The 27,436-nt window shown below is 42.7% G+C and overlaps 1 long non-coding RNA gene across 2 annotated transcripts; it reads left to right on the top strand.

Annotated features, from left to right (window-relative positions):
* Nucleotides 1-11,580: 11,580 nt before the first annotated feature.
* LOC142403827 (uncharacterized) lies at nt 11,581-15,345 on the top strand. Of its 2 annotated transcripts, none has more exons than XR_012773695.1 (3): nt 11,581-11,771; nt 12,064-12,219; nt 14,571-15,345. It is a non-coding gene; the product is annotated as an uncharacterized LOC142403827 (long non-coding RNA). The 2 variants fall into 2 exon arrangements; XR_012773696.1 differs by having other exon boundaries at nt 14,551-15,345.
* The last annotated feature ends 12,091 nt before the right edge of the window (nt 15,346-27,436 follow it).

The following is a 27,436-nucleotide window of genomic DNA, read 5'->3' as shown; positions in this document are numbered from 1 at the left end:
AACCGCAAGGCTTGTAACGGAGTTGTTCGGTGCAGCTGCAGCCGCAGTGCCTGTCGCAGGGGGAATCGGAGCAGCCGCAGTGCCTGTCGCAGGGGGGGCTGGAGCAGCCGCAGTGCCTGTCGCAGGGGGGGCTGGAGCAGCCGCAGTGCCTGTCATTTTGTCACCAGATCCTTGAGGGTTCTGAATAGAGTTGAACAGGGCTCGGTAGGCAGGGGCCAGGCCCCAGCACATTGCAGGGATTTGTGTCTCCCTAGAATTGGCAGGGTGACGACATACTTTTTCCAAATATTCTGCTAATTTTTCAGGATTCTGCACTTGTTCAGGGGTGAAGTTCCAAAACACTGGAGGTGCCCAATAACTTAGGCATTTGCCCATGCTATCCCACACACCCTGCCACTCATAACTATCCGGCCTTGGGGCAGATCTCTGGATGATATTCTTAAATTGCTTACTAACCTTAGACAAAACTGAAACAATATTCCCAAGCAATACCAATAGATGTATCTTAACTACCCAAGGGTGTTCAAAATACTGAAAAGTTATTGCAATGAAGGAGGAAGCATTGTAGAAGAAAGTAGTGAAGGTGCCATTCTGCATTTCCTCCATAAAAACCTCTCAGAGGAAGAGGTATAATTGCGAATTGTCTCCATAAGGTAATACCCGACATACAGTAACGGTTTCAGTACAGCACTTAGATACCAAAATAAAGCCAAGGTCACTGTTTTAATAACAAATCTCACAGGCAAAACATCACCAATTAAAGCAGAACACCGCAAACTGCAAAAACCAACACCGATCTTTAACATGTACGGCAAAGAAATGAGCATGGTGCAGATCAGGTAAACCAATGCTAGGAACAGATGGATCAATATCACATCCCACAACTACTAACAGATCTAAATTCCTTAATACGCTCTGGTTAATCTGTTATTATCTCAAACCCTTCGTGCCCCACGTTGGGTGCCAAAAAGGACTGTCCTGGTTTAGCCCCAGCAGGCAGCTAAGCCCCACCCAGCTGCTCGCTCACTTCCCCCCAGTGGGATGGGGGAGAGAATCGGAAGAGGAAAAGTAAGAAAACTCGTGGGTTGAGATAAGAACAGTTTAATAATTGGAACAAAATAATAGTAATAATAATAATGAATTGTAATGAGAAGGAAAACAATGAGAGAGAGAGAGGAGCAAAACCCAAGGGAGGGAAAAAAGGGAAAAAAAACAAAGAAAAAAATAATAATAATAATTAAAAAAAAAAAATACAACTGCTCACCACCCACTGACCAACGCCCAGCCAGTCCCCGAGCAGCGATCGCTGCCCCCTGCCAACTCCCCCAGTTTCTATACTGAGCATGACGCCATATGGTATGGAATAGCCCTTGGGCCAGTTTGGATCAACTATCCTGGCTGTGCCCCCTCCCATTTCTTGGGCACCTGGCAGGGCATGGGGAGCTGAAGGAAAAGAAAAAAAAAAAAAGCCCTTGACCAATGTAAACACCACTTAGCGACAGCCAAAACATCAGTGTGTTATCAACATTATTCTCATCCTAAATCCAAAACACAGCCCCATACCAGCTACTAGGGAGAAAATTAACTCTATCCCAGCCAAAACCAGGACAGTTTTTCTGGTTAGTGAGCTTCTTAAAATAATCCTTAAACTCCAAGAAGTTTGGAGACCAAAGCCTGAAAAACACTATGTTTAGAACATTTACTACTTGCTGTAAAATTAATATTTCTGTTGTGAACAGCAGATAGCAGTGCCTTTATCCTGCATCTGTTAAGGAGTCTTCACTGCTGATGATATGCTATATTATTTAAAGAGCAGTTAGAGTACATCCAGAATTGGAGGGAAAAGGAATGGGGGATGGGGAAGAAGGGATAAGTAATTCTTGAATTTCCTCTAACCTTTAGAGGAATATAGTGCAGAGAGTTTTTGTTCTTCTCTGCAAAATTATTGTTTACTTGAAAGTAATTAATTAATTTAGAATTTATCATTATGCAGTTGTTCCATTACTTCATTATATTTTATTCTAGAATTTATTCAGGGTAATAAAAAGTGGACTTGTTCTTAAAATGTGGCCTCAAAATACAATGTGTAGTGGCAGAGTTAGGATGCTGATTCTGATTTATCATGACTGTAAGACAAAAATCTCATTTCCAGTCAAAAAGGGGGATAAATGTGAAAATTAATTTGAAAGCAGGATTTTCCATAGAGCTGTAGTTTGTTATCCAGTAGAGATACTGATACAAATAGGGACTTTGCTGTCCAGTTGGCATTCAGTTTGGGGTGGTTTTTATGTCATATAGATTGGTTGAGTAGTGGCTATATTTCAGAAATGAACTTCACTGTTGTCTGTGAGCAGTAGTACTTGTTTCGTGACATTGACATTCAGTAGATCAAAAGCTATTTACTGTTATGTCATGTATTCCACAGTCCTGCCAACACTAATGGAACCGACCTCTGAAAGAGTGAAAGATGTCTACAGGCGGAGGGTGGCCTCAAGCACCTTAGCTATTTTAATTTAGCCATAGTCCATAAGCTTTGTCTGTGCACTTATTACCTTGCTTTTCCTAAACTGTTCTCTTCCACATAAAGAAGAGTAAGGTGTGTTTCATAGTTTTGTATTATTATAGCCAGAGTGCAAATTAGATTGAGAACTTGGATACAACTCTCGTAAGCTACACTGAAGTGGTATTATTTGTTACATTGACAACGACAAAATCAAGAGTGACAATCATTGTAAATTAGTACTCACCAACTGGAACGTGATGTACGTTTCCTCTATTATGTAGAACAGGAGTTTCATGTTCTCTAGTATCACCCTCAGAAGAAAAGCCACATTGTCAATGGTGCTGCGCATCACGGGTCCTGCTAAGGTCAGTGAAGACTTTGGTGCACAGAATGTCCTAAATTGGGAACCAAAATTTCATTTTGGCAGATCTCCCATATTTCCTCTCAGGAAGCTCCAGCAGAAATAGGAATACTGAGCTGTACAGTTAGCCAGAGCATGTGCTGTTAAGTCCTATACAGTCTGGCCATGACACATGTGTGAGTAGACCCTAAAGGCCACAGAGGTGAGTCCAGACCCTGAAGGCTTAAGGAGCCATTTGTCTGAGATCTTCAGACATCCTGCTCAGAGCTGCTGTTACAACTGCCAGACAACCAGAAAACCTGGCCACTTTTCCTCTTTACAAAATAAGGTAATAACAATTCTGTCAGAGCAGCTTTGTAGAAGAGTATTTTTTTACCACAGAAGCCAAGACACTTGCTGTCACTTCTAAAACAACGGAGCCAACCCATATGGATTCCGTTAAAACTCAAGTGTTGAAGTACTAATCCTAAAGTATTGTTTTATCACAGGGAAAGTGGAGTTGAATAAAGGGCTGAGAGCTGTATACAATTTAATGCCACTGATGTGGACACCTGGGTACTTGAATAGAGCCTTGCAAGTGATGGAGAATGTGGCTTCATTGTCAGGAGACAGCAAAATCTGCAAACAAGCTGTAAGTATTAAGACTATAACCCACTCAACAGAGGGAATTTCATACAAGCCAAACTCCAGTAAAACCCATGAATTCTGTGCCTTGCTAATCAGAAGATAACAGACCTTTACAGGCCCAGCAATACTTCAAAGGTCTTTGGAGGACAGTACAGGAAGTAATGTTTAGAACAGAACCACTGCTTCAGTTGATGAGCCAGTTATGATTTCTACTGGCATGTCCTTGGGAATGAGTGTCTACTATTGCCACAAATCATTTAAGTATGTTCCTAAGCCTCCTAGCTCTGTGTCACAGCAAGCACATGGCTATGGGGATGGGAAGACACCTTTATTTCCCAAGCCTTTGAAATTACTCAGAGACATACTACTTAGAAGTGAGGATGAAACGTCACATCTTGTTCTTCTCCTGGCTAATTCCATATATTCTGTGCCCTCTGAGGTGATATCATGTCCTGACTGATACTGGTCCTGATATCATGTCCTGACTGATACTGATAGTTGTAGTGCCCTCAGTTGGGGAGGATGGATGGATAGATTCAGTCCGTTTGCAAGGTCAGCACTGACTAAGGGACTTAGAGCTTAGGAGTGCTGTGGGGCTTCAGGCTGATCCTGGAACCAGCCATGGAGTAACTTAGTGGAGTAACTTAGGAAACCACCACCACGTGGGCTGGTGCATAGAAACAGCACTGAGGTCTCACCTCCCCTTGTTGGTACTCTTTCCTGAAGGGCTCTCTTGTGATGGGAGTCTCCCATTTGCTAGCATCACTACTAGGTTTGCAGTCTCTGCATTTTCCTTGACATACAAAGGCCAAGGCACTGCTCAGCAGGTTCTTCTATTGCTCCATACTCAGAAGCAGCTCTGTGTAATACCAGATAGTGCGAGGAAGGAAGTGTCACATCTGAAACTCCCACCATTTTGAGTTATCTCTTCAGGTGTGTGGTTTTGGGGATTTCTTCCTTACTCCAAGTCTGAAGAACTCAGCCTAACACATTTGTGATTTTTTTTTCTGCTTACAAACCCTAGACAAATTAAGGAACTCCTCAGCTTGCTCTGGGTTACAGGCGAACATCCTAGTGCTGAAACAAGGTTGCATCTGTCTATGGTACATCAAGTCTAAGGAAGGTCCCGTCCTTCTGTGTACTGATACTGTAAAAATAGTAATCTCTAGTAACACCTAGCAACGCTTTCTTTGCAGAGACACTTTTTTCAGTGAACAACTTAAACTGTATGGGTTAATCACATCTGTCATTTAAGAACTCATAAAATAAGGTTGTTGCTGATTATTCACTATTGCTGCAATTGTCTCTGTACAAATTCAGTAGTAGAGTCCAAAAATCAATGACTGTTAGAGCCACACAGAAACTTCCCTGAAGATATTTTTGTCCTGATTTGGATTTTAGGTAGCAGTATATAAACAATAGTGCAAGTCACATAAGTTTCACCAAGCTGAGGACCAAGAGCAGGCCTGGATGGTTTGTTATCAAAATAATTTTTCTCTAATGCATTTTTGTGACCCCAATACAGAAAGGAAAACAAGGAAAATATGTTGGTCCATATCCTTATCTGGTATAAAGTAATTGCAGTGTATTGATTTGCAACATCTGGCCTTTTCTACCTAAACGCTCATTAAGATCTTACTATTAAAAATCCATACAAGATATTTTTAATTATTATCTCCAACTAAAATGCAATATTCCCAAGGGTGAAGGACTAAGAGCACTGACCAGGTCAATATTGGGATCAATCAGCTTCCACTGAAGTCACCAGCAGATATGATGGAAAGAACTGCAGGTGCCATAAACCCTTTTTTCCTGTAGTATCCTGGGCCTCTCTTGGGCGAGACTACATTGACCACTGTGTAATTCTTGTAAATCCATATCATAGCACTGAGAAGTATGGGGCACGTTATAAATCATTGTCCTTGCATATCTGCACAATAGCAGAGTTACTTGAGAAAGACATAGCCCTGTTTTTGCGAACTTGGTTATTTTCCAAAATGTAATATTTTCTTCTGACTAAAGAAATTTCATTTTCTAAAAGAGAAGTTTTCAAATTAAGTTTTTTAACTGTGCAGTTTTGGTGTAAACATTTTCAAGTGATTTGGCCAATCATTATCAGTCACTTACTTTTCTTTCAGGCTTTAAGCTTCTGTCCATTTCTGACTAGCAGGGTGTCTCTTTTCTCTCTGCCATTACTATCATAACAACATAACAGAAATACTACTTTAGTGTTGTGATATAGTGCTTAACTGTGAACAGGCAAGACAAGTTTTGGTTTTTTTGATTGTCTGAGAAACTCTCCAAATGAGAGTGTATGTATTTCCAAGCACATAGTTATGATTTCATTGCTTATTTCATCCTGTTTCAGTATTGCTAGTTTAAAGATTATATTTCAGTGTCAAGAATGTTATTTCAAATAAGCCTAATTTTTATTCCTTTAGCATTATATGCTTATGCCAGGAAAATGAAACCATAGGTATCAAGATCCCTTTTGCTTGTGGAAAGTGTCACAGATTCAAAGGTTACACAGAGTTATTTCATCCTACTGTTAAACATTCAGAATTAGGATTCACAGAAGGATAACAGCTCTTTCATTTGTAAAGGCTGAACTTTAAAATGCAGGCAGCCTGCATCCAATAATTTCAGTTATGAAGATCATGTTATTCCCAAAACAGCAGCAGCGTCCATATAGCAGTTCCATCTTTTGTATCAATAATACATACAGAAATAATTTATCAAGTCCCTTAGTGAAGCTAATGAATTCTTTTTATACAACTGCAATTAGATTGGGAGAGGGTGGTTCTCTTACTACCTCGAAAGATAAAAACATGAAGAGAACAAGAGTGTCATAGAGGTTAAAATATATCTATACCGATATATTATATACCCACATTTCCATTTTTCTGTTAAATTATCAAACTAATGATATGAATGAATGCTCTTGTTGCTGAACAGGTTATTTCCCTGCTTATTTTCACCAAAGAGGTATTGAGATGATCTATTAGAGATTATACTGTTCAAACATTCCATAGTAATATCTTATTTAGATGTATCTGTGATTGTATATCATGCTAGTGCTGTTGTCACTGTGACTATCATTTAGAGTTAGTATTTATGGCTGGATATCAGGCCAAGAGGAGATGTTTGTCTAATGCCTGACGCATCCACAAATACCAGTCAGCATCTGAGTCGTGGGGAGTTTTCTGTTGACAGGAGGTGGAGGAGTTGTTCTGTTGCAGGGACTTATAAAATGTCCAACTTCAAAGGTCCCAAGTACAGTACACAACTCTTCCAAGAATAAGTCCATTTCCTTTTAGAATTGGGCTTTCTTTTTATCATACACAGCAGTCATCTCAAAATACATGGTAACTCATTAAGTTGTTTGTAAACGTGACAGCAGTATTACTCAGATTGTATTTCCAAACTGTTTATGCTAACAATGACAAATGTGATTGTTCAGATTGATGTTCTGGAGTCCATTTTACAGTCTGTCCTTGAAGCAAAACCTGGTCCAGAATCATCCGAAGTCGAGGAATTAGAGCAGAAGTCACAGTATGCAGAATCAGAAGAAACAGAGAGGTCTAAAGCAGCTGAGTACTACAGCCGATTCAAGGTAAGAGATTTTAATCTAAATATTCTAAGCTGTATGTCGTGGTTTAACCCCATCCAGCAACTAAGCCCCACACAGCCGCTCGCTCACTCACCCCTGGAAGGATGGGGGAGAGAATCAGAAGAGGAAAAGTGAGAACACTCGTGGGTTGAGATAAAGACAGTTTCATAGGGAAAGCAAAAGCCACACACGCAAGCAAAGCAAAGCAAGGAATCCATTCACTCCTTCCCCTGGGCAGGCAGGTGTTCAGCCATCTCCAGGAAAGCAGGGCTCCAGCACGCGTAATGGTTACTTGGGAAGACAACCGCCATCACTCCCAATGTCCCCCCTTCCTTCTTCTTCCCCAGCTTTTATATTGCTGAGTGTGACATCACATGGTCTGGAATAGCCCTTTGGTCAGTTGGGGTCAGCTGTCCTGGCTGTGCCCCCTCCCAGCTTCTTGTGCACCCCCAGCCTACTTGCTGGTGGGGTGGGGTGAGAAGCAGAAAAGGCCTTGACTCTGTGTCAGCACTGCTCAGCAATAATGAAAATATCCCTGTATTATTGTTGTGGTTTAACCCGGCAGGCAGCTAAACACCACGCAGCGGCTTGCTCACTCCCCCCAGTGTGATGGGGGAGAGAATGGAAAAAAAAAAAAAGGTAAAACTCGTGGGTTGAGATAAAGACAATTTAATAGGACAGAAAAAGAAAGGGAAAATAATAATAATGATAAAAGACTATACAAAACAAGTGATGCACAATGCAATTGCTCACCACCCGCTGACCGATGCCCAGCCAGTTCCTGAGCAGCAGACCCCTGGCCAGCTTTTCCCCTAGTTTCTATACTGAGCACGACACCATATGGTGTGGAATAGCCCTTTGGTCGGTTGGGGTCAGCTGTCCCGGCTGTGCCCCCTCCCAGCTGCTTGTGCACCCCCAGCCTCCTCGCTGGTGGGGTGGGGTGAGGAACAGGAAAAGGCCTTGACTGTGTGTCAGCACTGCTCAGCAATAGCTAAAACATCAGTGTGATATCAACATTATTCTCATCCTAAATCCAAAGCACAGCACTGTACCAGCTACTAGGAAGAAAATTAACTCTATCCCAGCTGAAACCAGGACAATTATCAACACTGTTTTCAGCACAAATCCAAAACATAGCTCCATACTAGCTACTATGAAGAAAATTAACTCTATCCCAGCCAAAACCAGCATACTGTAGTAGATCTCTATAGTACATACTAGAAAATAAATCTGCTCACTTAATATGGCTAGTAGACTGACACCCCTTCAGTGCATCAGGAGTCCTACCAGGCATTTTTGAAACTGATGTCACCTTACATTTTCACTTCCTTGAACAGGAAACAACCTTCAGTGAAATAAGTGTTTAAGGCCACTTGTCTTTTGTCTATTTGCTGGGATTTTACCTTCACTTTTCATACACCAAAATGATAAATCCAAATCCTGTTTGCAGAAGTGGTATGTCATTAGAGATCCATTATCTGACCTTGTGTGGGCTCTTGCTCATTAAAATAAATTTTACTGGGGATTAAATAAAATACCTCTGCCCTGTGTGTACATTGGCATCTCGCACACCAGGTAAACGACCTCACGCTTGTGGGATAACAGTTTTGACACCCCAGATGGGACTGAGCTGACAGCCTTGCCCGGTTCGTCTTGCTGCATCCGACGGGGAGAAGAGACCTGAGTGGACTCCAGCGCACACCGACCTGTTGATTGGGGACTCCTTCAGCTCCTCTCCTGCAGTTGGGCGGTAAGCCACACAATGGTGCAACGCTACTGAAAAGAGGTATTTTTGGGGGGATATGAGAAAAGGGGATGTTGCGTTAAGAGTTATTGTCGCATACAAATAGGAATTTGAGGAGTGGCTGGGGGGGGAACCCTCCCGTTGAGTCACGAGGTTCAGACAGGACCCCCTTGCTTTCTAAACTCCTTCTCAGAGAGGAGTCTAGGTGCAGCTAGGTCCAGTCTTAGTCTCAGACTTGGTTAATGGTTTATTTTCTAAGGACTGTGTGTATAGCCACTTATTAGTTCAGGGCTTTCGCTAAGGCGACAGCATTAATTTTTACACCCCCCAGTCTGGTCGTGTTGAAGGAACAGTCACGGCCAGAGCAGTGAAGAGTGCAGTTTATGAGAGCAACAGACACACAGATTCTTTGGATTACCGGTGATAAATTAACTGTCTGCAAAGCACGTGCAAATACCAAGAATATGAGTATGAATAACACGGCCGGACACAACGCGTATATCAAGAATACGAGTAACACGGCTGGACACAAACGCGTTAAAGATAATAAAGCGACTCTAGAGAGATTTCTAAGTTTTCCACGGAGGCACTTGGTATAACCAAGTGTTCGACTCTTACCCAAAGGCATCCCGAGGGGGGGGAAGAGAGGCTCAGCCCATCAACTGATCCCAGAGGTCAGAGTGGTACACAGTGGTGTCTTCCCTAACATTCTCTTTCTCTTAAACCATTTTATACTATCTTTCACCTTTCAGGTGGAGCTTGAGTGACTCTAGTCATACATACCTTTGTTTAGGATTGGTGTAAAGTTTTCTCGCTTTGCTTTTAAAGGTATATGCTAGAAAAATTCAGTGTGCAAGCTCAGTGAGGGGTGGTCGCACCTTGGAGGTGGGTAGCTTTTGGGATGGAGGTGTGTTTTGGTATTATAATGATGTTATAATGAGCAAAGTTCACCAAAAGGACAGCATTTTGTCAAAAACGTGGCAGGCTGTTGGCCCAGGGTAGTAAATATGCAGCTTATCAGGTCCGTGACACCTTTACGTTCCCCTATTATTGCAGAGCCTGGCCGCGGCATCTCCACACCGCTCCACCCTCTGGGCAGCGCCTCTTAGAGTCAGCACACCAAGTTCCCCTGGCGTTACCAACATCTAAGGGTGCAGGCCTAGGGAACTCCCATGCAATGGATTCCTTACATGTCAGCCGCATTCCACCTGGGGAGCTTCTTCAATGCTGTGCCTTACCTAAAAGTGTGAATATAAGTTCTAATTTTTAAAAGTCACCTCAGCCATTATCCCACAGGGGGGTAGGGGCAAGATCTCTCGGGAAGCAGGCACCATCTGTTCTGTTCTGGGCTCTGCATAAGACGCATCAGGAAAGATACGCGGCAGCAGCATATTTCTGTTTGTTTCTACACGCTGTTCTGTTCTGTTCTGAGTAACGAAGGGAGACGTCCCTCGTTCTGGTTTGTGTAGAAACACTGGGTTTTTCGGTACCGATATGGGTGCTGCTGCTTCCCAGGAGGCACCCCTTTGCTCTCCTCTAGGATGCATCCTGAAGAATTGGAAGACATTTGGGGGGTATCCCATGACTAAAAATCAGCTAAAACGATATTGTAATCAACGGTGGCCACAATATCAATGGGAAGATGGTGAAAAATGGCCTGAGAATGGATCCTTGAAATATAACACTATATCGCAATTAATGTTGTTTTGTCGGAGAACTGAAAAATGGGAGGAAATACAATATGTGGATATGGTTTTTGCATTAAGAAATGATTGGGATATTAGGAAGAAATGTGGTTTAGTGGATTCTAAACATCAGATTGGAATATATGCGTTAAAAGAGAAAAACGGAAAATCTTGTTGTATTGAACTGAAACAATCCAGAAGGAATGTGTAGTACTGTTAAAACTGTAATGATGACTCATAATCCTAACTGAGGAGATGTGCAAGCTCTCCTAGAATATTTGTTTACCACTGAGGAGAGGAGAATGATTTTAGAGAAGGCTAGAGAGGGACTAAGTCAAGAACATGGGGGGTGTGCCTAATACCAATATGTACCTCCCAAAAGAGGATCCGCAGTGGGATCCAAACACAAGTGAGGGATTACAGAGGGTAAAGGAATATCAAAAGTTAATTGTGTATGGGATTCAACATGGAGTGCAAAAGCCTAAGAGTTTATCATCTAAACTGTATGAAGTAAGGCAGGGGGAGAAGGAAACCCCATCAGCCTTCTATGAGAGACTGTGTGAAGTAGCTCGAAAATGGACAGATCTGGATCCGGAAGATGATAGCAATTCCAAGTTATTTAACATGCTGTTTATTGGTCAGGCGGCAGCAGATATAAGAAAGAAATTACAAAAGGTAGAGGGTGAGGATGACATGACAATCTCACAGTTATTGTCAATCGCATATAAGGTGTATAAAGTTTCCCCAGCCGATCCTCTGGTTCCAGTCAAGCCAGGGAATGAAACAATAGATTTTTTTAATTGATAGTGGAGCCACACATTCTGTAGTAACTAGTTGTAGGGGACCCTTAAGTAGAACTAAAATAAGCGTTGTTGGTGCAACAGGGAAAAAGACTTTAAGGCCGTTTTTACAACCTATGGAATGTTCAATTGGAAATACTAAATTAACTCATGGATTCCTTTATATGCCAGAATGCCCCCTACCATTGCTTGGACGGGATTTACTTTGTAAACTGAATGCACAACTAACTTTTTCTGAAGACTGTTCAGTTGCATATTCCTCCAGAGACTGCCTGGAAAGCCCAGATATGTTTGTTAACCGAGAAAGATCCTAATGAAGAAGTGAATATTCCAGAGGAAGTACTGAATGCGGTCACACCTCTGGTATGGGCATTGAAGACACCCGGACGAGCGAAGAATGCAACCCCGGTAAAGATTGAACTGAAACCAGGAGCTCAACCGGTAAGAAAGAAACAATACCCCATTAAGCTGGAGGCCCGAAAAGGATTAGAACCTATAATAAGCTCCTTTTTAGAACGTGGGTTGTTACGGGAGTGTCAATCGGAATTTAATACTCCCATCCTACCTGTAAAGAAGCCCCGTTCTTCTGAATATAGACTGGTACAGGGCTGCCGAGAAATTAATGCAAGGACAGCAGATGTCCACCCTGTGGTTCCAAACCCATATACCCTCCTTACTACAATCCCTAACAGTAATACGTATTCCACAGTATAAGATTTAAAGGATTCCACAGTATTAGATTTAAAGGACGCCTTCTTCTGTATACCTGTGGATGAGCAGAGCCAGACCATCTTTGCCTTTGAATGGGAGAATCCAAGTACAGGACGAAAGACACAACTCTGCTGGACTGTCCTTCCCCAAGGATTCAAGAACAGCCCTACCTTGTTTGGTAAGGTACTAGCCAAAGAATTGGAACGATGGCAAAATGATCATGATGCTGTAACATTGTTGCAATATGTTGATGATTTACTAATTGGTTCTGACAGTTATGAGGCAGGTCTGGAAGCCACCATCAGTTTGCTTAACTTTCTGGGCTTGGCAGGGTATCGGGTTTCTAAGAAAAAGGCTCAGACTGGGAAAAAAAGGTCCAATATATGGGGTTTGAAATCACCAAAGGACAGAGAGAATTAAGTACTGAGAGAAAAGAGGCCATTTGTAGAATTGCTGTGCCTACATCAAAGAAGCAATGAAGAGCATTTCTGGGAATGGCCGGGTGGTGTCGCTTATGGATTCCCAATTTTGGACTAATTGCCAAACCACTGTATGCTGCTGTGAAAGGACCTGAGGGGGTTCTTGAATGGACAGCTGAATGTAGGAAGAGTTTTGATGAAATTAAAAGGGAACTCATGGAGGCTTCTGCTTTGGGACTCCCGAATTTGAGGAAGCCCTTCCAATTATATGTACATGAACGACAGCAAGTGGCATTAGGGGTTTTGACAAAAAAAATGGGGAGCTGGAAAAGACCAGTGGGATATTTTTCAAAGCAATAGGATGAGGTCAGTAAAGGTTGGCCCGCTTGTTAGAGGGCAGTAGCGGCAACTGCAACTTTGATTGAAGAATCTCGGAAATTGATGTTAGGCCAGCCGATTACTGCGTTTGTACCTCATGCTGTGTCTTCTCTCCTTGAACATGAAGGGCATCATTGGATCTCCCCAAGCAGGTTAGCTAAAGATCAAGCGGTGCTGCTGGAACAAGATGCTGTTGTAATCTCCCTGACCTCTGCTCTAAATCCTGCTACCCTGCTCCCGCTTTCCGAATCCAGTGAATTGCATCATGACTGCTTAACCACCATCGAACAAGTGTATTCTAGTAGGCCTGACCTGCGAGACGAACCCCTACCAAATGCAGAACTGGAGGTATTTACTGATGGAAGCAGCTTTATGTTGGAAGGAAGACGGAAAGCTGGATATGCAGTGGTAACACATACTCAGGCCTTAGAAGCTAAATCTTTGCCTAGTAATACATCTGCTCAAAAGGCAGAATTGGTTGCACTAACACGAGCTTTGGAGCTTAGTCAGGGAAAAAGAGTCGATATTTACACAGATTCTAAGTATGCCTTCAGAGTAGTGCATGCACGTGGGGCAATTTGGAAAGAAAGAGGACTATTAAGTTCACACGGGACTCCGATCAAATATGGAACCGAAATAATGAAGCTCTTACAGGCAGTCCTTCAACCAAAGGAGGTTGCTATAATGCATTGTAAAGTGCATCAGAAGGGAAACAATGAAATCATGAAGGGAAATCGAAAAGCAGACCAGTTAGCAAAAGAAGCAGCATTACAGAAATCAAAATTTGAAGGAGCTTTAATTCCAGTACCCCATTTGGAATTATCGCCCCCACAATATACTGAGAAGGACAATCATTGGACAATCAATTGTCCAATGGCAGAGCAATTAGATTGTTCCAAAAATGGTCAGGGTTGGTGGGTGACACCACTGAAACAATTATTAATTTCTGAAAAGATGATGGAAATTCTACTCAAGAGACTGCACCAAGAAACACACTCGGGAGCAGATGCATTAGTGCTAATTGCCAAAAGACACATCATTGGGCCAAGAATGCAAAGCCTAGCGGATATAATAGTTAAAAAGTGCGCTATTTGTTGCACCAATAACCCAAAAATTGCAAAGAAAATCATGGGAGGAATCGTAAAACAAGGAATAACTCCCGGGGAATACTGGCAAATAGATTTTACAGAATTGCCAAGGTGTAATCTGTATAAATATTTATTGGCAATGGTAGACACCTTTTCTGGTTGGCCCGAAGCTTTCCCTTGTGGCACTAACAAGGCTAGGGAAGTGATTAAAACTTTATTGAAAGAAATTATCCCCAGATTCGGTGTTCCAGAAGGTATATCCTCCGATAACAGACCCCACTTTATTGCAGAAATAGTGCAGGGAGTTTCTAGATTTCTAGACATTAAATGGGATTTGCATACCCCTTGGAGGCCACAGTCCAGTGGCAAAGTAGAAAGAATGGATCAAACCCTAAAAAGACAGATTTCTCAAGTGTGTCAGGAAACTCAAATGAAATGGGGAGATATTCTACCCGTAGCAGTAATGAGAGTACGAATTACACCCAGAGTTAGGGAAGCTGTTAGTCCATTTGAGATCCTGTATGGGATACCATATCCAATCAATCATTTAACCACGAAGGGAGACCAAACGCATATAAAGGGACAGGCTGTAATTAAAGAGTATTTGATCTCTCTCTCTCGCAGAGTTTATCCTCCCTGCATAGGTACCTAAACCAGAAGACTCCCGTTCCCTTGGACACTCCAGTACACCCATTCCAACCAGGAGACACGGTCTACGTACGAACCTGGAAAGATGAGCCCTTGAAAGAAAAGTGGAAAGGACCTTATACAGTGCTGTTAAAAACTTATACAGCGGTAAAGGTGAATGGGATCGACTCCTGGATTCATTATACTAGAGTAAAGAAGGCGCCAGACCAGGACAAGTGGACCTCCATGCCAACTGGAGAACTGAAACTCCGACTAACCAGGGACTGTCAATGAATTGTATCAAGGTTTTTCTTTTAGAAAACTACTGTTGAAATTACTCCTAGGACACTCTCGGAGAGTGTTATTAATTTAGCATGGTTACAATGGAAATTGTATCTATCTGTGACATTGATTAACCTAGCATTTACTTTTTGTAACAGAAATCTAGTCTTAAAACTTGTCCAATCCTTTGGAAGAATCCATAACATCGGCAGTATAACAGCCTGTTTACCATTACCTAAATCTGCAGCCGATCCCCTCGAGTGGGGAATTTTAACTTTAGATTTAAACTGAAGCTTTCTTCAGTCTCCAAATTACCTCCTTTCAGAATCAAATGAAGTTAGCGAATGCAACTAGAGCAGGATTACAAGATTTAAAGCACTCAATTACAGGAAACTTCAAAGATGACATTGCAGAATAGGCTAACCTTAGATTTAATGTTATTACATGAACACGGGGTATGTGGGTACCTAAAACTGAAAAACAAAGGTTGTTGCATCCATATCCCCAATATAACTGAAATTAAACAAGTGGCAAAATCAAGTAGAAATATTCGAGCCTCTAAACAAAATATTACAAAGTTTTGGATTCTCCCTAACTAGATGGTTGGCAAGTTTACTTCAAATGATAATTGCAATTGTAATCATCATGAGAATCATCTGTATTGTTGTTAGTTGTGCCTTAAAATGTGTTAGATGACTAATTGTACAAGTTATTAATGAGAACTAATAATGAGATATATGAGGACCATGAAGAAAAGGCTCATAGTCTCAAAGGGGGGAATTGTAGTCCAACAGTGTAGTCTAACAGGAGCTGGTGGAAGGCCAAGGCTTACGTAAAGCTGATAAGGGGGATTCAGGCTGGAAAGCAGAACGTCTAAACAAGAATTACTGTCCTTGGGAGTAAAGCACATCCTGGAGAAACATGCAAGCTAATTAAGATGTTTTGGGCACCATCTGAAACAACTAGCAGAAGTGTGATAAGAAGCACCCTCACGCGAACTATCCTCATTATAATACTAAAAGTCACACCCCTCGAGCTGGAGACCCCGGCCCAAGCAGAGAGCCCTCACCTTTGAGCGTGCGCAGAATATTAAAGTAGCACTGTCGCTTTAAGTTGAAATAAGAGACATGTAGACCAATAGAAAACCGCTTTGTGTAGTTGCTTATGCATATGCATAACTGGACTGTATAAATACTGTACCTGCATGACCGAACTGTGTGCTAGCCTTGTGGAGCTACCACCTAGCACCCATCTCTGCGCAGACATGACATAAAATACCTCTGCCCTGTGTGTATATTGGCGTCTTGCACACCGGGTAAATGACCTCACACTTGTGGGATAACACTCTCACTGATATATCAGTCTATAGGGCAGGGTCCAAAGTTACACTGGCATAAGGTGCTTTATACTGGAATGGCTTATTGCCTTCTCGGAGGGGAATATACTTTATAGGTACGAGCAATAGTGGTCACGGCTGGGATTTTCAGTAGTTCTCAGAGTTGACCTATTTTTCTTCTATGGGATCAGAATCGAGGTAATGCAAGGTGGCTTTGAAAATCTAGCCCTACAATGTCATTTCAATATTACTACTAGCATTAACTGGTTTGGTTGCAATAGGAACAAAAAGTGCCATCCACATCATTTCTGTGACTTCTGTATTGTCATTGTAAAGATGTTTGGAGAATATCAATAAATAATTTCATACCCAAGTTTGCTGGTTTACTACCTGCCAGGGATTGTTTCTAAATTGTAAATGGACATGCTAAAGAAGAAATCAGCCATGTGATTTATTGAAACGTTTATCACCTCAGCTGAGTTTATTTGAGCACACGGGCTGGAGAGGAGCTTGGAGAGAGCTTGCATTTTTTTCAAGATGCACAGGCAGGCTTTTGTGTGAAACAGCATGTTTGTTTTGGAAATTACCTTTCTGATACAAATCAAGTCTTCCCAGGAGACAAAAGCAGTGACTGACCTTATTCTGTTACTCATTTGACTGCTCTGTAACCCTGTGCTCTCCACTACATGGGAGCAAGCTACTGCTTCAGCATTTTCTATGCCTGGAAGGAACTGGGTTTCGTGGCTTGTTTCCTCCCTGGTCTCACCCCGAGTTCCTCCCTGCACAGCATAGTGCTCTGTCACCCACAGGTGCTCAGGCAAGTAGTGGACTGGGCTAGTTTTTCTCTTTCTATTTGAGCCTGGCTATGCTAAAGACAAATGCATCTATCTACACATTTCTAATGTGTAGGGGAGGAGCACTGGTGACTAAACCCTCGCATCTCCCTAGGTCTGCTTCGTTCCACCCCAGACAATGCCTCACCCATTGCGTTTTCACATCTTTTATGCTTCATTTTGCAAGTACAAGTGCTCGTTTTCAATGAAATCTCACTTGTTTCCTTGTTGCAGAACTGAGTTTTGAATTGCTAACAAGATTTAGTCATAAGCTCAAATCAGAAGAGGAGAAAATGATAACAGAACTTCAACTTACTAAATGCACCTTTGCACATTGCCCTGTGCAAATACATCACTTCACATGGGTAATAAGGTTCCCGTGACTTTTCAGGCTGGTCAGATGTGATGCAAAACAGGCAGCACTTGCTTCAGGCAAGGGCAGGAGAAGGTTGTATACATGATCTTGACTGATGTATATCTAGTGGGGGGGGGGAGGAGGGTTCATTAAAAGAGTACTTTCCTGAGCTGCAGGTGAGTGCTGGGGCCCCTCTGAGATAATTGATGTGCCATGTTGTATGTCACGAGAAGGAGCCTGGAGCATGAGGGTCATCAAATGATACAGTGATAGACAGGAGGCACACTCATTGCTATGAAAGATCCCACCACAGCAAAATTTCACTTGTTGCAGAGAACAGCCTGAACCAAGATCTGAGATGCGAGTGGTTGTGAGTGCAGAGGAAATACTTAAAGGGGGCTTATAAGAAAGTTGGAGACAGACTTTTTAGTAGGGCCTGTTGTGATAGGACAAGGGGCAATGGTTTTAAACTAAAGGAGGGTAGATTCAGACTAGATATGAGGAAGAAATTTTTTACAATGAGGGTGGTGAGGCACTGGCACAGGTTGCCCAGAGAGGTGGTAGATGCCCCATCCCTGGAAACATTCAAGGTCTGGTTGGACGGGGCTCTGAGCAACCTGATCTAGTGGAAGATGTCCCTGCTCATTGCAGGGGGGTTGGACTAGATGACCTTTAAAGGTCCCTTCCAACCCAAACCATTCTATGATTCTGTCACCGAAATGGGGAATAAACCTCTTAACACCAATGTAGCATTAAGAAGCAGGCATTCTCTTTATTGCAGCGCTGGATGCACGGGGGATCTTTCCGCCTAACGTGCATACCAGTTTACACAGATCTAGGTTCATTTATACAGTATATCTTTCCATATGCATAGGTTTTCGCACTACTAGGCGGGACTATGTTAATTAGTAGCTTACATAATGATGATTCAGCATAACGCATGCTCAGTTTTTCACGTGGGGGTCCTCTGGTGGTCGCTGGTGGTCATAGACCCCAAAACCATGCTTTTCAGGTCACGAATTCAGGGTCATTCTTCCTTTTAAGGCTTAATTTTCCCCATTGTTAAATATCACGTGCTAGAAGATCCGGTTTCACCAGGATATTCTTGGGTTTTCTTTTGTTTCTTCTTGGTTGACCCTTTGAACTTTATTCTTTACATGTTCCTCACTTATTTTCCAACAATTCTATGATTCTATGAAATATAGAACCAAATGTTGTGGCTGGCCCATCAATGGGAGTGTAGGAAGTAGCATATAGGACCAGACTGCAGGTACAGGTACCCAAATATATGTCCCAAAGCTCTCTTTCCTGAGTATTATACGAAACTCTGATACATCTGGTATTAAAGAAGTACCCATTATTATAAGAAACGCTGCTTCCAATGCATTTGCATCATGCAGGTTGTTAACATATTCTGTCCACAAAAAAAGGTAATTTTTGGCATTGGAAAATTGTTCTGTCTCAAACAAGAAAGCAGAAGTATTTGTCTTGGATTAGACAGAAACATGCAGTAGCTGGAAATATCCTGGTATCAAAAGAGGGAGTTCCCAAATTGTTAATGAGACATTTGTCTCAGCCTATAATACTTCCAAAAATTGTTTACACACTGAATTAGCAAGGAAGCTGTATAACTAACTCTGGCTCTCTGTAGACTTTCATTAATAATGAAACAATATTGTTCTCTATTGTTGGAGATATTCAAAACCCAACTGGACATGCTCTAGGGCAACCTGTTGTACCTGACCCTGCTTGAGCAGGGGGGGGTGGGCCTAGAGGATCTCCAGAGGTGCCGGCCAGCCTCCATGATTTTGTGATTCTTTTTTTTCCTAATGCTAAAGCTGCTATTGATTTTTTTTTTCCACAGAAATAAACAGATTTGATAGGTGCCTCTGTCATCTGTTTTTAATGAGCAATTATCAATTAAATAGAAAATTTAAAGAGGGACAAATAGTATTTTAAACTTTAAAATACAGGGACTAGAAAGAAAACTGAGGCTGAAAACAGCAGGTGAAAGCAAAAAGACCTGAAATGAGCTTATTCATTCCTTGAAAAACACATCAGAATATTCTAACTGTAAGTCAAAGGAAACTGAGGCTGCCCAGGATGGGCCCAGGTTGGTAAAGCTGAAGTCAGACCTTTTTCAAAAAAAAGGCAACATTCCCATATAGACTGGGGGCATCCCACTGAGCCCTGGCAGGGTGCTGCAAGCCGATGGCTTTATTTGTCCCGAGCTTTGCGATACTGACCCAAGTGTCCAGTTCAGTCTTTCTCGTCGGCTTGTCAGACTGACCATTTCCACGTATGGGGGAAAACCCTGATGGCAGGTCTCCACTGGAGGCCTGGGAGAGGTTGACCCACCGGTCCTTGAAGTGACAAAGCTGCTGTTGGATGCAGGGGTCCTTTCTCCAGTAAAGGCGTTGGCGAGATGTTTGGGAGAAATGAGAGCGAGTACTGCTGGTCTGTCAGTTAGCGTGAGTTAATCGTGCTGCCGCTCTGCTGCTGCTAATGTTCAATTAGCACTTGTTGGAACTGTACTACGCCAGACCTTAGCCCAGGTGATAAAGGCACCAAGAATAAAATCAGACATTGCTTTTAATTCACCGTTTTCAGTTGTCGAAAGAAATGTAACATTCTTCATGGGTAGGTGCTGATTATAGGACTTGCAAAGGAATAAGTGGAGTGAGATTTCTAAGCAATTATCCTGATCATTAGAGAGGTGAATGCTCACGGAGCCACTTCTGAAGTCACTGGGAGCAAAGGAACAGGAGTTAAATATGTAACTCTTATTGCCAATGGCACCAGTAGAATGTGAGATCTGTCATTTTCTTTGTGTTAAGAATAAAAGACAAGTGGTTTTGACAATCTTGATTAAAATCCTACTCTGAAGCAAAAAAGTAGAGTTCAGACTCTTGAATCAGTGAATTCACCCTCACCAATCTCTCTGTAAGGCCATCAATTCTTTTATCATTTCCCAGTTATCCAGGATACTTTGGCTACAGTGGCCACATGAGAAACATCTTTGCATGAATCCTCTGTATGGTGAAAAGCTGCAGAACTGTAGTAGCTGTAGTAACTGTAGTGAAACTTCATCTCCACTTGTTGGAAATAGATCCATGCCCTGGAATGAATGCTGCATGGGATGAAATTTCCATGACAAGCTGTCCATGGCAAAACAGCCAGCAACAAGTCTAATGCAGCAACATGTCTTGCAACAAGATTTTTGTTGTGACCAGATGTCCACGGTAGTGATTTTTATAATGAAAAATATGCAGGAAGAGGACAAAAATCAAACTGCCACTCTGTTGTTCTTGATGTCTGAAGGATATTTGCAAGGAAAAAAAAAACCTTTTGTGGGAATTAAATTAGAAAACACTGGCATGCATCATTATATTTTAGCACTCGACCCTAATAAAAAGGGGAATGCTAAAGGAAATTGGGCAAGTGATTGATGTAGGCCTGGCACACCTCAGTACTATTAAGGCAGCAAGATGACTGGTAAGCCTGAAACACTCTGTCAATGCTACTTGAATTAACTTGCCAACCCAGCCTTTCTCTTGCTCTTGCAACTATGCCGAGTCTAGTAGCCAGAGTGTGGCTGCTGCTGCCATGGGAAGAAGCAACGCTGGCGGGTGCTGTGAGGACTCGGTTTGTGACCATTCCTCCTGCGTGGCGAGATTTCCTGCTTTCCTCTGAAGAGGGGGGTGGGAAGGAGGGAGCGGTGACAGCCCTCTTCAGTTCCGAAAGAAAGATTTATTGATTCTTGAGAATATTGCATTTTACAGTGATCTACCTTTTCCGGTTACTGCAACTTGAATCTGAACCTGGAAAATTTATGACGCCTTTTTAGATCAATACAAGCCTGTCTAGAAGCGTCATTTATGCAGTGACCAAAAAAGGGAGAGAGGACAAGGTTAGGTATTTCAGCTGCAGAGCAAGGAACAATAAATATGCTTTGGAGATGAAGCCTAATTTCACTACGAGGTGATCCAGCTGTTTGAGACTCCAACAAGAGATCACAAAATATGCCACAGCCTACAAGTAATCTTGTTTAACTGCAAACAAAAAATTAAAAAAAAAAAAAAAAAGAAAGAGAGGCATCTCATCTCATCTCATCTCATCTCATCTCATCTCATCTCATCTCATCTCATCTCATCTCATCTCTTTTGTGCAGTGCATGAAACAACCTGCACGTTTTTCTAATGGAAGACTAGCATTGGCCCTAATAGCACAGCTGAGCTCTGAGGATGAATTTTCCACATAAACATGCAGTTTACACATTTCAGAAATCCTGTCTGCTTCTGAGATCTCAGTCCTTCTTTGCCAATGGGCCAGTCTAGGTGACTTGTCTAGGTCTCTACCAGACTGCCCTTCTTCCTCAAGGCTGCATCTCAGGATCTGAGAGGTAAGAATACATGTCCCTTTAAGGCAGATTAGATCATAATTGTCTATTATGGGGCTTTAGTGTTTGGGGTTTTTTTGGTGGTGGTTGTTTTAGATCAGACCATTGTCTGAGATAACCTGCTGAGGCAAATGAGAACTCACATAAACAGCTAGGGGAGTCCTGAGGGCTCTGTACATTTCTGAGTTCAATTCTTTTGTTTCAACATGGTGCCATATTGAAGCCATAAAAATAAATGCACTGCAATGGGGGAATACTCCAGTATAGGAATCGTGATTACATATGGTAGCCCTCCGTGGTATCTCATACCAGATGGAGTTGCCTGAACAATGGTGTGTGATCAACAAATGGTTGAGCAGTGTTCTCTCTTAGTTTTCAATTTTTTCCTCTTCCTTTCATAGCCCTAATGATGGGCATCCAAATTTCATATATATCTCTTATCAAGGACACCCCTCGCCCCCCCCCCCCCTCCTCCCTCTCCCCACCCCAAGCTTAACCTTGATGAAATGGTGTTGCTCCAAGCCTCCAATAAACTCTGGTAAGCATGAATTGCACATTTTACTGGGATGTAACCTTAACTCTCAATTGTATGGACAAATGGCACTGTCAACTTCTTCACTGTGGTTGTTGATTTTTTGTTTTTAATTATTTTATATTTTTTCAGAAACATGTTCCAAAAATATCCAAAACCTATCCCAGAATCTCAAAGCCCTCCAACTCCAAGCCTTCAGGTTCAGTAAAGATGCTGTTGTTTTTCTGACTGGTGCCAAGGCCATTAGAACTTGTATGAGTTGTCAATAGCTAGCAGGAGAGCATAAGCACCAGCTCAGTAGCCAGGTAAATAAGCGAAGGCCTGTTCCACTGACCTCATTGCCCGTTTTTTGTGTTTCAGCCCTTTGCCACTCTGAAGGCTGTGCCCATTTAGGGGAAGCTGCTATGGGGTTTCTGTTCTGCTGCACCCAGAGGAGTGAAGATATCCAGCTGTGGCCCCCAATGCAAGCAACTGCACATGGCCTTGCCACCGCACACTTCCAGAGCATTACCAGTGGGGTGGGGGACAGTAGGCAGAAGATTGGCTTTACCTGTGGTTGCCCTCCACAAATTACTTAATCCAGTGTCGGCTTCCACCTAAAACCCTGGGAAACTGCACAGTCTCTTAAATGGCGCTCTCAGGTAGGGCTTGCTTAGCTCCAAGTCTGGGTGTGAAGAGACTTTTGTTAGGGGAATATCTGCAGCAATGGCATACATACACAAGCAGTCTCATACCTATCCCATCCTCCTCCTGGCAAGCATGTTAAACCCTTCCCCTTGTCAGGGGCACTGGTGCAGAGCTCACCCTGCTCCGCTCTGAACACTTGTGTTCAGAGAATGCTGAATATGCTTTTCTTAAACCGAGAGCATCCTTTAAGTTGCTGGGAAACAATGCAGACGACGTAAGAACATGAGTGGTTAGGTTTTAGTGAATTGTTGAAATAAAAGCAAAATGGCTTTTTGCCTCTGTTTTGTAACATGAGATGTCCCAGCGCTGCTGTCGGGTCCCCGCTGCCAAACACTGCTGAGTTCTGGAATTCACCCAGTCCCCTTTTGGCTTCTGAAACGCTTTGTGCAAGCACCTAGGATCCACTAAGGAGTACTGTGAGTTGCATGAGCAGTAAAGGTATGATGAAAAGGACAGAACCGCTTTTAAAAGACTGAAAAGCCAATAATGAAATGCATTAGGGGAACATCAAAATGTCCATTCCCAGCAGGCCTTTGTTTTTATTTTGGTGAGGGTTTGAAATGTGCTTGGCCTTCCAAAGGAAAGTTGGGGTCCTCCAGAATAAACTTCTAATCTCAGGCAGTTTATGGTTTTCCATCACTGCTTTCCTGATACAGCTGCAGTGGATTGCAAAGCATTTCACAGATGCCAAGCCCCTGTGATTCAACCCTTTTGCCTGACAGTCTGCAGACAAATGCGTTCATTTTCAATAAAGGTCATAAGTTAAAGGGAAGCAGGAGAGCTATAAAATGAAAACGCATGCTATCTGAAACACTGTGACAGAAACAATATAGAGCAGATACTGGTAATGCAATGTAAACACTGGATGCAAGCCCAGTAACAAAGCTAGAAAAGCAGCATTTCAGTTAGCACAGCTCTGAAAGACGAACTGGAACTATGGGAAAGAGTTTTAAGCTTGTCAGCCTCTGTTTTGCCCCACCGGTTTGAAATTGCAGCAGCAGGGGTTCTTGCTGAGAAAGGACATCTTTCATCTCCATGCTGCCAGGGACAGTGAAAGGCATCACACATGTATTTTTTTTTCCATGGACATTTTGAACAGTGAGGCAAATCAGAAGGGAAGGTGTAGCAAGGACCTTTGTGAAAGTAAGGGTGAAATGATGTGGGATAATAGGTAGTGAGCTGGAAATGGGCTTGCAGGCCACTCTGTGCAGAGCCAGACCTGCTTTCATTTGTTGCTGCTTTGTGCTGGAGGGGCATTTCCCTGGGGAAATGTCACATGTATGTGTGTGTGTGTGTGTCTGACTATGGCCTTGCTTTTCTTATTCAGCTTTCCCAGGAGTAGCCCACAGATGACAGCTGAAAGCCCCTGGTGGAGATCCTGGTTAACAGCCCCAATTTTGATTGGGGATGCTCACTTGCCAAGTTTAGTTTATTTAAAGTTTGTCCTAGATGTTCTTTGCTGCTTATTAAGGGTTAGGCACTATGATGTGAGTGTTTGGACTCAGTTGCAAAAGTTCAGTGTAGCATTATTAACTGTCCTTGGTTTGTAGAAAAACGTTGGTAAATTTTCAATTTTATCTCTCCAAATGAATGGTGATTGTGTCTGCTGTGTTTCAGTTGGGATTAGTGACACTTTGTGCTTTCATCCAAAATAAATCTGAAATAGCTTCACTCTCTGAGTGCTTAAATGATTGCCCAATTTCAGTAGTGTCACTTAGTGTTCATATTTTGGATGAAAACAGAGCCTCCCCCTTGAAGGGGAAATTCAAATAGCTCAGCAGTGGTAGTTTGTGACCGAGGAATGATCTGGCACGTAGGGCAAGAAGGCCCAACTGCAGAAGGGGTTAAACTGGCTGGAAGCAGGGATGCCAGAGACAGCAGGACTCCCTGCAAGGGAGTGAAGTTTCCCTCGGTGATGAGATAAGGAAGACCTGCAGCATTGTCTTGTAGCCCTCCTGGAATGGGAGCGCTCAGGGGCCCAAGCTCAGGGGCCACCTTTGGGCAGCGGCGGCAGCAGAGCTGGGCCGGGGGATGGACCCACTGGCCGGGCTGAGGTGCCCCATGCAACCGCTCACGGTGCAAGTGGATATAAAGCATCAGCTTGTGACGCATCTTTGCAGACTCCTTGTAGAACCGCTTATGGTGGTAGGACCCTGCCCAATGTAGTGTTCTTTTTTTATATATGTATATATTTAAGCACAAACGTGTGTGTTTAATTCTCCTCAAGGGGTACCATAAAAATTCCCCAACACCCTCTTCTTCTTTTTGCACATTTCTGCCTCTGAATTTGAGCTGGTGAGTGGTAAAGGTCAAAATGCCAGTGAGATTCAAACTGGTATTTGAGTTCATGCGTACATCTGCTGAACCTGCCTTTATTTCTGCTTTCAGAATTAGCATTTGTGTATGTGTGCAAAGGCCAACTAATAAGTATCTAACAATTAACGTATGAATTTGAATGAATGAATACCTGCTTGCATGCAAAAATACATGCCTTGCATCAGTTTCACATACAGTTTTAGAGGCAGGAGTTTAAAAACTAGTACTGGAAATAAAACCTTAAAGTAGGCAGAAGTGGCTAGAGGCTGGAGACAACTTGATGTGATGACTATAAAGAACTGCAGAGCTGTCACAAAACAACGTCTATGGTACCAAAGTTGACTTGCATAAGGATGTCTCAAAAATATTAGAAATGGAAAATCAGAAAATTTTGTTATCAAGCAACTTTAGGCATGTTGGGATTCAAATCCTGCTGCTATCGTTTAATGAGTCTTTGTGAGAGATACTGTAGGATATGTACTGGAGAGATACTGTAGGATACTTCATCTTCAGTTTTAAGACTCACCAACAATATAAAGAGAGCAAACCTAAGAGTCTCCAAAGATTCTGGTAGATGACACTAAATACATTGATGGAAAAAGAGCCCAGAACATCGAAAGTTAAGTACAATGCTTTTGAAATGAGAGGGGGAGGATCTGAGAAAACTTTACAGGTCTGGGCAGGAAATAGGACTCTTCTTGTCACTGCATCCAGACAGTGTGCAAGAGCTGCCTGGGCAGTATCTTTTCTGAAGCCCTACAGTATGAGTGCCCTTACCTTGGAAAAGGCTGCAGCACCAGGCTTAAGATCTTCCCTTTTCAATAATTTTCCCAGCTTGTCCTGAGAAGCTATTTATCTGTCGGTTTTATTTCATGCAACTAGGGCCTCCATTGTCCCAATTAGTTGATTTTGTAGTGCTCAGGTGCTCCTCTCGCATGGCGCGCTCAGATGGAGGGTAACGTTTCATTACAACTCCACTGTGACTTGCAGTTTCCTGTTTTCTTGTATTGCTCCTGAGGGCTGTGTTGATGATTATTTAAATGCCCTCTTATTAGCAAATGTCCTCTTGTGTTGAGCAAGCAAACATCAGCTTTATTAAACAAAATTTCCTCTACAGATTTTGGCAATTAGAAAGTCATTAGAAAGCACAGGCAGCAAAAAGTAAGTTAAAAAGCTCATTTAGCAGAATGGGAATATGAAACTTAAGGTGTAAATCATTAAAAAATGGGGAGAGGGAGGTTTGGTCAATTTTGAAAGTCCCTGATTCATCACAAATGTTTTTGTGCTCACATTCTCCCTACAGTAAGCATGCAAAGTAATAGATAGAGGTTGGAAAAGACAGTGTAGACAGTATCTAAGGCCATTAAAAAATGCATCTCGGAAGTGTCTAGTTAAGAAAAAGAAAAGGGGGAAGAGAGGAAAACAGCATTGAGAGAAAGTGAAAGATGGATTGAACAAAGTAAAAATCAAGCGTAGCAAGACAGAAGAAAGCAGCAGAGATGGGGAAGGTGGCATTTACAAACCCAAAACCCGAGGCTTTTCTGCAGGCAGAGGACATCTAGGAGGCTGCTAGAGTAGGGGAGGGTATCCCTGCACTCTATCACAGAGCTCACCTACGTATTTATATAGAAGCATAGAATCATAGAATGGTTTGGGTTGGAAGGGACCTTTACAGGCCATCTAGTCCAAACCCCCTGCAAGAGCAGGGACATCTTCAACTAGATCAGGTTGCTCAGAGCCCCGTCCAACCTGACCTTGAATGTTTCCAGGGATGGGGCCTCCACTACCTCTCTGGGCAACCTGTGCCAGTGCCTCACCACCCTCATTGTAAAAAATTTCTTTCTTAAATCCAGTCTAAATCTGCCCTCCCTTAGTGTAAAACCATTGCTCCTTGTCCTGTCACAACAGGCCTTGCTAAAAGGTCTGTCCCCGTCTTTCCTGTAGGCCCCCTTTAAGTACTGGCAGGCTGCTATAAGGTCTCCCCGCAGCCTTCTCTTCTCCAGGCTGAACAACCCCAACTCTCTCAGCCTGTCCTTGTAGGAGAGGTGCTCCAGCCCTCGGATCATTTTTGTGGCCCTCCTCTGGACCCGCTCCAACAGCTCCATGTCCTTCTTGCGTTGAGGGCTCCAGAGCTGGACGCAGC

The sequence above is a fragment of the Mycteria americana genome, unplaced genomic scaffold, assembly GCF_035582795.1.
Source record: "Mycteria americana isolate JAX WOST 10 ecotype Jacksonville Zoo and Gardens unplaced genomic scaffold, USCA_MyAme_1.0 Scaffold_44, whole genome shotgun sequence".
NCBI classification, from domain to species: Eukaryota; Metazoa; Chordata; class Aves; order Ciconiiformes; family Ciconiidae; genus Mycteria; species Mycteria americana.
The sequence above is the reverse complement of the archived record's forward strand: the minus strand, read 5'-3'. Positions and strand labels throughout refer to the sequence as shown.